Raw genomic sequence first — 11,895 nt, 5'->3', positions numbered from 1 at the left:
GAAGGACGGATGGCCGGCTGTTCCTATTGTCGCAAATGAGCCAAAATGTTGCAAAAAAATTCCAGAAACCAAGCCTTGAATTTCAAGTTCAAAGGCTTTAATCACAGCCGCGGATGCCGGTCGCGTTTTCCTTTATGCCAGCGCAATGACGACTCGTATTGACTGAGTCACACCCATCATTTTTATTGTGCGCACCAATTACGTACGCACAATTGGATGTTTATTTTAGTCATGAGATAGTTTCCCTATGTGTACTACATATAAAGCAAGTCTTGCTGTTGTTGGGTTGGATTAAACCTTTCTGTATATAGCCTGTCTCACGCTAGACGTACATCAAAGAATGATTTTGGATATTTATCTTTATTTTTAAATTTCTCTGTTTAATAATAGTTGGTTTTGCTTTATGTTTAGTTAGCGGAATTCCCGCTAACGGACGAGGTGTCTTCGAGCATCAGCAGGTTGATAATAGAGCTTGTTTTTAGAGAGATTTACATGCGGGCGGAGCTCTGAAGCATGTTACGCAGCTCTTGCCACGAGATGGTTTTGTGTTGAACGTGTAACTGCCTAACTCGGATAAACGCTTCTAAACTGTGATCTGCGCCGCGTTTACCCCTGTCTCTTATACACATCTAGATGTGTATAAGAGACAACAATAGAACATGTTAGAACACAATAGATCACATTAGAACACAATAGATTGCGTTAGAACACAATAGATTGCGTTAGAACGCAATAGATCATGTTAGAAAACAATAGAACACATTAGAACACAATAGATTGCGTTAGAACACAATAGATTGCGTTAGAACGCAATATATCACGGTAGATTGCAATAGATCACATTAGAACACAATAGATCACGTTAGAACACAATAGATCGTGTTAGAGCACAATAGATCACGTTAGAACACAATAGATCGCATTAGAACCCAATAGATTGCGTTAGAACACAATAGATTGACAAGTTTTTTTCAGCAGTAGCATTGGGCTTGCGCCACTTGCCAGACCTATGCACATTGTGATCGGGTGACAGATACAAGCAATCAAACACGCTGAAGATGGGCGCGGTGAGCCGGTGACAGCAGGGCTGATCGAGCCATAGTGGCAAACCAGAGCTTTTTTGGAATCAGTTCATTTTCAATTTCTTCATTTAGTCTCATTTAGTCAAGATTCAAACCAATTTCTTAAGTATGATAATGATGGTATCCAGGATACTTTACTGGTCTACTTATATAATAAAAACTTTCTGCTTTGCCACTATGGATCGAGCAATCTATAGTTTATCAGTTATGGCTGCCTGAGCCATACTGCCATAGTTTATGATCGGCCATGGACGCCGATAATGCCGATTTGAGGTCGATGTGGCTGATGGAGAGCTTGAAAAGACGCCAATATCTCGAGCTGAAAGGCCATACTCTACAGCCTGGATTACTGGATTTAGTTTGGGAGATATTCCTGTGTCGCTGTATTTGGAGTCTTTGGAGACTGGTGCACAACAGCATGAGAATTGAGACCTGCTGCAAGTGCAAGACAGGCCACAAGTCCAGCGCCAGCCATAAATTTGTCTGAGCCATATTGAATTTCTGGTGTTGAAACAGTTAAAACTGTAAAAAAATATATTGATCAACTAAATGGGGTTCCATTTGTGAAAAAGGTAGGTACACATTTGTGTTTAGCTAACCTTTATCTTTTAAAATTATAGCATACTAAATATCAAGAATACGTGTCTGTTGGGGGGGGGGCGCTAGAGATTCACTGGGGAGCTAAAGGGGGCACCGGGCGGTCAGCCTGAAAAAGTTTGGGAACCACAGATCTAGACAAATTTCTTATTTATCATAACGCTGGTACCTAGCTATGATACTGCAATCGCGCAGTGGTCTACTTAGAATAAAAAATGAACTTGAGGAAGAGTCTAAAAAATCTCTGCTCTGAGACTATGCAGTTGCCACAAAATGACATTGACAATTGTCAACGTCATTGACTAATGACAGTGTTGTTGCAACTTTCGATGGAAATGCAGTTACAGAGTTTCAGTTCAAACTACAAGCGATGAAGCGAACCAATGAAATATAAGCAGATAGTTATTGTAAATTCACTTCCATAAAGAACTTGTACGAAAAGGCGACCACAAGGAACTCAGAATGAGAAACCCAGGCTAGGCCCAAGTCCCCAAGCCAAGGTAATAATGTTCTGTCCTCGCAGACGAGAGGTACATTTGACACAATCGCGCGGGAGCGGGGAGAATTGCACACAAAAAGTTATTGCGCGGGCCCCTAGTGTACCACACGTAAATTCCTGATACAAATACGGTCGTACAAATATGACAACGAAATAAAATTCATTCCATATGCTTCAAACTCCTCGTAATACCCGAAACCTAATGATTAAGGTTAAATTACTTTCACATCATTGTTAGGCCTGTATTTATCGAGGTTGATTTTACTTTGATTTATTTTACGTATATTAACAAGCAGAAATAATTCAAATACTTTTAAATTTTTTCGATACTTATTATGAATGTTATTTCATATTTATTTTTGTTTATTCAATCGAAAGGTTCAATAATTGAATCTTGAAATGACAACAACACTGCTTATTTTCGTGATGTCGAAGAAAATAATTTTAACGACTGCGGCCGGCACCTAATATAACAAAAATCCCAGTCCAGAAATTAAAAGACGCGAGTCATTTTCACGACGACTACGTCTACTTTCCTCAACGTTTGCGGGAGAAGCAAGTCTCTCAACTAAGAAGGTTGCTGCTATTGTTTCTTCTCCTATGATCGTGCACATTGTAAATAATAATTTCTATCCGTGTTGACCGGTCGGACAAAAGCGCGTGGGCGTTAGCGTGGGTTACAGCGTGGGCCAGCCCGGCCCTGAACCTGCCCTATACCAGCTCTCCCTTTAGCCACGTTTTATTCCCTCAATTCGTAACCAATAATTATGAAATTTAATACATGGTTTCATATGCTTATTGCGCAGTCGCGACGATTTTTTTTATAATTTTAACTCATCTACTTTGCAAATAAAACGGTCAAACGGGTGCAAACGGGCAAATTTCGTCCCGTAGCCACGTTTTATTCCCTCAATTCGTAACCAATAATTATGAAATTTAATATATGCTTTCACATGCTTATTGCGCAGTCGCGACGATTTTTTTTATAATTTTAACTCATCTACTTTGCAAATAAAACGGTAAAACGGGTGCAAACGGGCAAATTCCGTCACGTAGCCACGTTTTATTCCCTCAATTCGTAATCAATAATTATGAAATTTAATATATGGTTTCACATGCTTATTGCTGTCTCTTATACACATCTAGATGTGTATAAGAGACAGGTGTAGACACCCCGAAAAGAAGAAGAACTTCAAACTGATTAGCATCGCTCCATTCCCTGGATATTTGCGAACAAGTGTAAGTTTTTACAATTACATTCCTGATTACGACAGTGGGCGAATTTAAATAATAATGAAGAGGTACTTTCATTTGCAGGATAATGTATTAAATACACTAGTGAGTTGTGACGAAGGTTGAATTGACAGACAGTTAGTACCATTTCAATTCTAAATCTACTGCCAAGTTGCCAACTGCCGAATTTGTTTTTGCGACTAATATTTCATGTATCTTATTACTGGTATGTCCGATTGAATAACTGTCAGGCATCAAATCACTCCATTGCAGTGATTGCACCAACGTTGCCTCAACTTGCCTGGTAGGCTGGTTGCCATAGCACTTTTGTTGCCAGCTTCCAAAAGAAGGCTTAAGAAGCTATTTATTAAAAATATTGCAAAACTCTCTAGCATCTAAATTAATGATGATAAATTTCAATTCTAAACAGTATCATGCAGTTGTCATTGATGAGCTGTGAATTAAATGCAGTCTCTGTTAGACTGCTGCTAAGCCAGCCTGCCACAAGGCCTCCATGCCATGATGCCTGCCAGGGTGCAGAGGGTGCAAGGCGCAAGCAGCCTTGCCACAATATGGTTTTTAGCCCAAAGCATTGCCAGCAATTTTCAAGAACTGTCGCCATGTAATTTTTAATAAGAAAGTGATGCAAGCTACTTTAACTCCCTTATTCTCCATGCATGGCAACATTTAGCCTACACACATTGCAACTGATTGCCGGACAAGCTTCACTGCATTCTGATCCATCTGGCATACCGGAAACCTTACTGTGTGTGCTTGCAGTCTTTCAGATTTACAGTAATTTCGAAAATGTCATAATTACAATCCAAATGTGTTGGCAATATCTTCAGAAGGTGTAAATTTTGCTGCTGATGCATCACAAATATCTTTTGATATTCACCCACTGTCTGAGTGTCTGCACCCTGTCTGCTGAGCTAAATTGCAATTTTCCTGCTTGTTTCTAAAATCTTGCGGCTCCAACATGACCAATTTTCAATACATTTGAAATCTTGCGCTCCCAATTGTGCACTTTTCGTAATAATTACATAGTAGGTAATTAATCTGACGGAAATCTTGCAATTCCGAAAATGGCAGGTAAGCTCTAGTGGCAGACCTAATGGTAAAAGTTTTCCATGCGTGCTGCTGAGCAGCAACTCATGTGTCAAGTGTCATTGACATTATTACACTTTTTTAATAGACTATGCAACCTAGATTTAACTTTGATTGTTAAAATTATGATTACTACTACATTAGTTTCACATTAAATCAAGTAGTTGTGATAGTCAAATGCCAACAAATGACAAGTACATCTCACCTCCTGCACAAGACACAAAATGGCAACAGCAGCAGAAAAAATTGAAATTCCCCATCGCTGCAGTTGTTCATTACTTGCAAATATTTTCCATTGATCTCTATGTTGCATATTTTTAATAACATTTTTTATTTTTCAGGGTATGTATACTTCTCTTATCAAGATGCATTTGGATTAAAACAGGATGTTTCATCATGAGGCAAAATGAAACTAGCACTCAGGACTATTCCAAGGAAGATGAGACAGCCTAATACTGCTTCAAGTATATTCCTCTTTATGGTGGGTGGTCCACACTTTTGTTCAATTTTAATCTTATTCATATGAAATTGCTTTGCATCTTGTGAATGATATTGGAATGATTGGGTCTAGCAGGAAAGATTTGTTAACTCATCAAGGAATAAAGATCTCCTGATCTCTTCAGTATACTGTATTTACTCTCTTTAGAGTAAAGTAAATCATTGCAACTAATCAACAATTGTAGGAGTATTTGATGACATTTAAATGTATTTTCACAATATTATATTGAGAATCCCTGTTACAAATACAAGTGGGGAAAAAAATGAGTGATCACTGTAAAATTTAAGTTTTTTTAAGTGATATCTATTAACTTGTTAGAAGTAACTGCGCAGCTTCCTATGATACCTCAATGAATAAACTTGAAAACCCTCTTAATGAAATGTTTTACAAATGACAACATTACTGCCACTATCCTTCGTACATGCTTCTTGCCATAACAGGCCGTATATAACAGCAATAATAGTTAAAAATTATGTATGAACGATTTTCTTTGTGATTTATGTATTAAATGACTTTTTACTTCTTAAATCTATAGCCTCTTTAAGTAACAATGTGGTCTCAATGTTATTTCAGACTTATACTTGTCATGACAGTAATGTAGTCATGAGGCAAAATTTGGTTCATATTTATTTTTGATATTTAACTGTGCTTCAACTTCATTTGTAGCACAGGACCATAATATGTCAAGAATCGTTTGCTAACTTATTTTTACGTTATGATGAGAAGAGACAGAGTTCATCAAATCATGTATAAGCTTCATTCAATATTTTTACATTCAACATGCATTTCATGAAGAATTTAGCTTATGGAAACTATAGTCTTGATGCTTATGATTCACAGGCATTAATTTAAAAATGTAGGCAGCCATCTCTCTTTCAGAGTATTCCAAGCCAATCATTTATTATACAAAGAAAAACATACATTCCATTCACAAACAAAAGCATGAATTTCTACAAATGAAAATAAATTTGGCTTTTATTTAATTACACTACATGCTATAAAAATAAAATTCCTCTCGTATTTTAATATTTTAAATGTTTCAATATTGATTGTGCTCGATTAATTTATTATTTAAACTGTCAGCTTATTCTCATGTGCAATTATATTTGCAGATTGTCAAAGGAACTGTGGTCCCTGAAGGCTGCACACTTCAGGAGCGTCAGGCACCATATCAACATGGCAATATTAAGAAGAAAGCTATGGCACAATTGACACCTCTTATTTCTCGCTATTTCATGTCTGCATTCATACTTTAATTTAAATTGTCTTCAAATGAAGTTAATTATTCTTCCCAGTTGTAAAGAGAAGTGTTTTAAATTGGCGTTTTGATAATTGCTAAACTAAGTTATTTGCATACATTTTTAAAGTTAAACTTTACTTTGCAGTGTTCATTCTAGGAAATTTTACTTTAGTTAAATTAATAGTTAAAATTTAAAATTTAGTTAAATTAATAAAATTAGTTAAAAAATAAGCATGTAAATGTAGAATGTAGAGGATCGGCAATAATTATAGAAGTCTCTAGGTAAGCCTCCAAACCAGATTGAATATAGAACACTCAATATTGACATACAGATTCTCACTGGTTATTGTTACTGAAATTTGTAATAATTGTTTAACCTGATGCTGGCCCTGGGCCAAGTAATGTTTTTGATAATGACAAATTGACAATGTTTAGTGGCTTGGTATTTTCTTCGTACCTAAATTATAATGGATATGTAATATTAACCAAAACATTGCATGAAAAGTAATGTCTAATATTTTATTTCAATTAACACAAACATTGTGAGAATGCTATCATAAAAAATCTTCAAATATACTTCAACGGGTATTAGGAGAACTGAGTATACACTAGAAATATTGATAGAAACACATAAGCTATTAAATATTAATTTCTTCAACATTTCTATATAAATGTTGAGGCTTGCAGGTTTTTCTCAATTACTTTCAATCAATGGCTGTGCAGCAGGAAAGAAGATGGAGGTCTTCCCATTCTCCAGCACGAGTGCATGTACGTACATTGATGATGATCTGCAAATAAGATATATTAAATAAATAATTTTATGATGATGAAATTAAATATCATTAGCTGTCATTACTTGCATCAAGTTGAAAATGCTTTGGCAACATAGTTTTACCCTTTTATCAAGTTGAAAATGCTTTGGCAACATAGTTTTACCCAGTATAGAAGGAAGGCAGCAAATAATTCGAATGATTGAAGTTCATGTGAAGCTATGACTTGTGGAGAACTATTAAAAGGCTGCTTATTATTTAACTGACTCAACAAATCCCTAAAACAGTTGAAAAACGGAATGTCAGGACCTGACAGTTGCCCAAATCAGACTGAAAAAGCATCAGGCAGCAGGACTTCTATCGTGTGATGTGTGCATGGGAAGCTCAGTACAGCAGGGAGCAGGCTATGACATTTTTTCTGAAGCAGAGGCCATACCACACATAAAATCCAACTTTTGGACTCTAAAAAGCGTGATACAAGCATCAGCAAGCAACTTAGCAAGGCTGACTATACATAAACAAGTCAAGTACTGTTCTTCATTTCCTGACAGATCTGGCAGAAGCTTGCCATGCCAGTAAACTGTGAAGTACCAATTTTGTTGAACAGTGATATAATTGAATTGCAATTGCAGAAGATCCAACACTATCAATGAGCACTGCTAAGTAGGTCTGAATGAGCACAATTGGCTAGTAACATATTACATTCACTTAGGCTGGGCAATCTCTAAACTTAATTTCCTACATTTGGAATAACTTATTTATTAAAAACTTGAGGCAATTAGGATGAAGATACAACCAGATAATTAGAACCAAGAGTTTGTTCATGGACAACAACCAAAGGTGATGCTGGAAGCACAACTTATTGACCAAAACCATACGCTGCCCTCTAGTGACAGTGTTATTCTAGAGGAATAGGTAATAACTAAGTAATATCTTAGTATAATTGTAGTTATTTGTAGCAGCTAAACAATTATTGGGTAGACTTCAAATTTGATAAAAATTAAATTATACTTCAATTTAGGAGTTTGAAAAGATTTCTAATGAAAAGAAGGTACAGACATGGATCAATCTTAAATATATGAGCCTCAGCCAGCCATTAGCCCATAATTCCACATGGCTGACAGCCTGTTACAAGACTTAGCTTGTCAAATGTCAATGACACATGACTGACAAGACATGAGTTACCAGTGACCAGCAGAGACTGCTTTTTTTTTCACAGCTCATCAATGACAACTGCATAATACTGTTTAGAATGGAAATTTTTTATTAATAATTTAGATTTTAGATGCTAGAGAGTTGTGCAATATTTTTAATAAATAGCTTCTTAAGCCTTCTTTTGGAAGCTGGCAACAAAAGTGCTATGGCAACCAGGCAAGTTTAGGCAACGTTGGTGCAATCACTGCAATGGAGTGATTTGATGCCTGACAGTTATTTCATCGGACATACCAGTAATAAGATACATGAAATATTAGTCGCAAAACAAATTCGGCAGTTGCCAGTAGATTTAGAATTGAAATGGTACTAACTGTCTGTCAATTCAACCTTCGTCACAACTCACTAGTGTATTTAACACATCATCCTGCAAATGAAAGAACCTCTTCATTATTATTTAAATTCGCCCACTGTCGTAATCAGGAATGTAATTGTAAAAACTTACACTTGTTCGCAAATATCCAGGGAATGGAGCGATTCTAATCAGTTTGAAGTGCGCGCCGTAAACTGAGGGAATCAGATAAAATCTAAATGGTAATGTTCACGAAACACGAACGGTGCTCGTAACTGCCCAAGCAGAGCGTTTGACTGGAGGAGAAAATCAAATTTGCTATTCCAATTGAAAGCGGGAGGGTATAAAAATATAACAAAAATCGTCGCGACTGCGCAACAAGCATGTGAAACCATGTATTAAATTTCATAATTATTGGTTACGAATTGAGGGAATAAAACGTGGCTACGTGACGGAATTTGCCCGTTTGCACCCGTTTTACCGTTTTATTTACAAAGTAGATGAGTTAAAATTATAAAAAAAATCGTCGCGAGTGCGCAATAAGCATGTGGAAGCATATATTAAATTTCATAATTATTGATTACGAATTGAGGGAATAAAACGTGGCTACGTGACGGAATTTGCCCGTTTGCACCCGTTTTACCGTTTTATTTGCAAAGTAGATGAGTTAAAATTATAAAAAAAATCGTCGCAACTGCGCAATAAGCATGTGAAAGCATATATTAAATTTCATAATTTTTAGTTACGAATTGAGGGAATAAAACGTGGCTAAAGGGAGAGCTGGTATAGGGCAGGTGCAGGGCCGGGCTGGCCCACGCTGTAACCCACGCTAACGCCCACGCGCTTTTGTCCGACCGGTTCCGTGTTGGGACTTTGGAAAATAAATAGCGTAACATACTGCTATCACCTCGTTAATTGGCACCGATTCGACACTTCAGCGAACTCGCCTGCGAGCTCGAATGCAAAACCCAACTTCATTTTCAACTCTGGCACTCATAAATCCGTCAATTATGAACGGATTTTTATTCAAATTTGGAATATAAGTAGATAATATCAGTAATTTGCGGACGGAATTTTTTTCATATTTTTACATCAATAACTTTTTTGTTAATACGGAAAACCTAACTTCATTTTAATCTCTGGCACTCATAAATCCGTCAATTATGAACGGATTTTATTCAAATTTGAAATATAAGTAGATAATATCAGTAATTTGCGGACGGAATTTTTTCACATTTTTACATCAATAACTTTTTTGTTAATACGGAAAACCTTCGGTTAAATTGGCACAAAATTATGGCCCTTTTGGTCATAGTACCCAATTAATGGCCCGTATCCTAAATAGGGCACTAGCACTACGAAGTAGCACTACGCACTACAAGCCGTAGTGCGTGCGACTACAAGCCGTAGTGCGTGCGACTACAAGCCGTAGTGCGACATGGAACACTACGGTTGGCATGCTAAATAGGGCACTAGCACTATGAAGTAGCACTACGCACTACAAGCCATAGTGCGGCATGGAACACTACGGTTATGCTAAATAGGGCCAAAAGCATAAAACGCACTACAAAAATCTGAAGTGTCCTACACACCGCACTTCTTGTTCCGAGACTTTCTGGCGAGCTCGGGACTCTTCAATGTATTCCAATAGGTACAGTTTCTGTAATTGGGTAATGCTCATCCTTTCTTCGTCCTGTGTCACATATTTGAATTTTCTCTTCTTTGATGGTTCTACTGAGAGTACAGATGGCCGACAACCTGACGGTTTTACAAATGAGCTAACAGATGGCAGACAACCTGACGGTTCTACCACTTCTTCCACCAGTGTAGGTGGTTGTACAGGGATTTTTGTTGGGTAGGTGGTACTACATACACCCCCTGGAACCCCATGAAACACAGGATTAGTTTCGCCTGAATCAAATTGGTTCTTAATTTCCTTTTCCCATTCCTTCGCTTTAATTGGTTTGTTACCTGTAGCGGAAGTAGAAAATACTTTTCTTGTTTTTGATACCATGTTCTGAATTTTCTTTTTTGTTTTTTTTTTCTGGAGTCATTTGGAATTCTTCTGCAATAACTTTCCATGCTTCTCTCTTTTGTTCAATGTCTTTGGGAAGCGTGGACTTTGAATATATGATGGGGAAGGTGCGCAGACGCATTGCGAATTTCAGCTCACCATCACAATTTTCACTAGTACCATTACCATCACAATTAGACATTTTACATCAATCTTCTGCAAAGAATGAGAATTAATTAGGCAGTAATTAATTATTTGAGCACTTAACCACCATTCTTCAATAGACTAATAGCGTAGTGCGGCACTATAAAGTACTCTAACAGCGACGTAGCACTTCAAAGTCTTTCTGCATACGAATCAGTAGTGCGACACTAAACATTGTAGAGCTACTTCGAAGTGCTTAGTGTCTGTGACGTATTTAGCATACCAACAGGATACTTCGTAGTGCGTAGTGCTACTTCGTAGTGCTAGTGCCCTATTTTAGTATTTAGGATACGGGCCATTATCAGGCCCAAGTTTGACTTACATGACTCAACCTGTCTTAGCTTCAATACGCTCTTTATTGAAGGTATCCTTCTTCTTTACCCAGGTAGAATTTCTTAGCCTTATAATTAGGCCTAAATATTTGCGTTTTTTTAATCCATGTCAACTTAAGGCACAGACTGTGAAATTTTTATGCTTGAATCAGCAGGGAAGACTGAACGAAAATTTATCTCCGCTCCTTCTGCTCATATATCAGTTAATTGCTGATAGCTATTAATTCAACAGTTTCAGTATCAACACGAAAGTATTGTCATTGAAAGCTCCATAGCCTTTAAGTATAAAAATCCATGGAACCAGTATCTCACTTGGCGAGTACACGAGTCTCCCATCACTGCAGTCGCACCTGCTCGAAGGAAAAGAAAATGTGAGCCGCGACTGCCCTGCGGGCAGGTATATTTAGATACCTTCCGACTCATCCCGAAATATTTCGTTCGATTTCTAAACTCTGCGATTGCGTTGTGCAGACAGGGAGCACTGCCCGAGATGCAAAAACGCCAAACGAGCTAAGAATGACCGCAATCTCAAGTGACCTTTTTGTAATTCAATCTTATAACGAAACCTTCTATTGTGAAAATTTGACGGCCATTGATGTTGGAAACGCAGACATGGGTGGTCAATCGCGAATTGTTGTTCACTCTTTTCACTTCTGGCCTGCATTCTCCTCCTCTCTCTGTCTCCTTCTTCCTTGCTTTGGCCAAGACCAGAAGTTTTGTTCGGTGTAGAGCGTCAGCCAGTCCTGATCATGGCTGTGACAGTGGTACAGGTGGAATGTGCAAGCTAGAAGTGAAGTATACCTACTACCTAGTG

At 37.5% G+C, this 11,895-nt stretch overlaps 1 long non-coding RNA gene across 2 annotated transcripts in view; it reads left to right on the top strand.

The window, feature by feature from the left end:
* LOC108671342 overlaps positions 1 to 6,696 on the top strand; it is an 11,326-nt gene extending 4,630 nt beyond the window's left edge. The window contains exons 2-4 of one of the 2 annotated variants that reach the window (XR_007156890.1): positions 3,367 to 3,417; positions 4,860 to 4,999; positions 6,130 to 6,696. This is a non-coding gene — a long non-coding RNA (uncharacterized LOC108671342). Of the gene's footprint in view, positions 1 to 3,347; positions 3,418 to 4,859; positions 5,000 to 6,129 lie in introns of those variants that run through there. The other variant, XR_001930803.2, reaches the window with a different exon arrangement.
* Positions 6,697 to 11,895: the final 5,199 nt, after the last annotated feature.

Source organism: Hyalella azteca, unplaced genomic scaffold, assembly GCF_000764305.2.
Source record: "Hyalella azteca isolate HAZT.00-mixed unplaced genomic scaffold, Hazt_2.0.2 contig9714, whole genome shotgun sequence".
NCBI lineage: Eukaryota > Metazoa > Arthropoda > Malacostraca > Amphipoda > Hyalellidae > Hyalella > Hyalella azteca.
This window is presented reverse-complemented; position numbering and strand designations above follow the sequence as displayed.